At 41.4% G+C, this 2,140-nt stretch overlaps 1 protein-coding gene across 1 annotated transcript in view; it reads right to left on the reverse strand.

The window, feature by feature from the left end:
* Window positions 1-1,918, reverse strand: part of LOC101850578 — a 26,504-nt gene extending 24,586 nt beyond the window's left edge. The window contains exon 1 of the mRNA XM_005102681.2: window positions 1,511-1,918. The gene's annotated coding sequence lies outside the window, so the exon portion shown is untranslated. The remainder of the gene's footprint in view (window positions 1-1,510) is intronic.
* Between the last annotated feature and the right edge of the window lie 222 nt (window positions 1,919-2,140).

Below are 2,140 nucleotides of genomic sequence, written 5' to 3' on the forward strand. Positions count from 1 at the left end.
AAACCGACTAAGTACTGTAATCTTTGTTTGTTGTTTTTGTAAACTCCACCCCCCCCTCCCCACGTGCAAAATTTATAAACCGTCTTCATGTAATCATGATCTTACATTTTCATAGACATCCAGGGCAGACAAATTGGCATTAGAGCAAAAATTAGTTTGTTTTAATTTGTTGTAACTTTTACTTTCGTCTGCTCTAATTCATACCATTGTTTTCTTTTTACTTCAAGTTTAGTGAAAGTTTTGCGGCACTTGCAACATAATTAGACCATTTAAGTGCCGAAGATTAAAGACGTTGCAAGACAGTAATAAACACAAAAAAGGAGGAGAGATAAGGACGATAGATGTTTGAAGGAGCTAACCACGCCAGAGCAACCGCCAACCACCTACTGGCATACGAGCGAAGTTTAGGATGTCTTGATTTGTTGTAACTTTAATTTTTATCTGTTCTACTTCATATTATTGTTTAAAAAAAGGTTCAAATTTTCACTGCTCAGTGAGTGTTAATACAGTTTGGCCCACGACCTCAAGTGTAATTTGAATTAGGCTCCCTGAGATAGATAGATAGATAGATAAGATAGCTAGCTGGCTAGATAGCTAGCTAGCTAGCTTAGCTAGACAGACAGACAGACAGACAGACAGACAGACAGACAGACAGACAGACAGACAGACAGACAGACAGACAGACAGACAGACAGACAAAGACGGACTATATGTTTGCCAGGCCTACCTAAAACAAAAGAACCGAGAAGGGTCCACGTACTTCACTGCACACGACGAAACAAATCTTCTACTCCTTGGCTTCCTGTTACATGACGTTGGTTTTTTAAATTTTACTTTCACTCCCCGTCTCATGCTCACGTATTGAATAAACCTTTATTTGTTTTTGTTTTATCCGTGCTACACAAATTTCGACTTTAATTTCTTCGCAGGTCAATAGTTATTGAGATTTCTGGTGTTTAAAAAAAAATTGAATCATATTACACTAAGCCTATTTCGTATGCTTAAAACTGATTTTTTTTTTTGGGGGGGGGGGGGGGGGGGGGGGGAAAGTTTTTCCCATAATTTGGCGGTTTTTGCAATTAGAGCTGAGATTTCCTTGAAAACCACCGTGATTTGCCATGGTTCTAGTGGCCAAAAGCAAACAAAAGTAAACAAAACAAAGCAAAACAAAACCCACATCCAAAGAACAACACCCTCCCCCAAAAAACAAACTAACACACAACAAAACAAACAGAACAAACAAAGTGGGTTTGTGTTCCTCAAAGTGTTGCATCTGCGTGCATGAATGACGATGAGATGTCCTCATGTGTTTTCAGGTAGTAAAAGCAGAAAAAAGTTAAGATTAGCCTCGGATAAATAGGATTTTGTTGGTACGCCTGTCTGTTAAACAAGAGTACTTTAAATAGATTAAAAACCCATTCAAATGACGAGAAGAAGAAGAAGAAGAAGAAGAAGAAGAAGAAGAAGAAGAAGAAGAAGAAGGCCAAACATGTTTATAGGTATTTCTCACCTGTCATGGCGCTGAAGTCTCTCTCCAGTTTGTGGCAATCAGAAAAGTCAAGCTATGTAATATGTATGTGTATTATTTTCTATCGTTTCATGCTACCACACATTTTCTCTCGCGCCATTTTGCGCCGTTCCCGTCCAGGGATGACAGTCTTTTGTCACAGACTGAACAACGAGTGACGTCATACAAACAGACAGGCTTTATCGTACACTTATAGGGCCTTCAAAAACACCGTCAAAGAACACCGCCAAAGAATACCCGCCGAAGAACAGCGTCAAAGAACACAAAACTAATGAAATTACAGTCGGTTTGTTGTGGGGTTGTGACAATGTTCCAAGACCCGTCCCTCAAGTTGTGATCGTTTGTCGTACATCCGATATTGTGAGTCCGCGCTTCGCCGACAAGATCGCTGCGTGCGGGACCGACCAGACCCTGAGCCTATGACAACGGCCAACAAACTGTGTGTATGTGTGGCTGTGCGTGCCGCCCGGCCAGGCCTGGTTAGAGCGGGAAAAACAAACCTCACAGGACTTGTGTGACTGTTACGTGTGTTGTATTAATAAGCCGCGCCAAGGAAAGGAGGGTAAGCCGAGGGGGGAGGCCATAAAGGTAACGGTTGGGTACACACTTGTC

The sequence above is a fragment of the Aplysia californica genome, unplaced genomic scaffold (assembly GCF_000002075.1).
Source record: "Aplysia californica isolate F4 #8 unplaced genomic scaffold, AplCal3.0 scaffold00334, whole genome shotgun sequence".
NCBI classification, from domain to species: Eukaryota; Metazoa; Mollusca; class Gastropoda; order Aplysiida; family Aplysiidae; genus Aplysia; species Aplysia californica.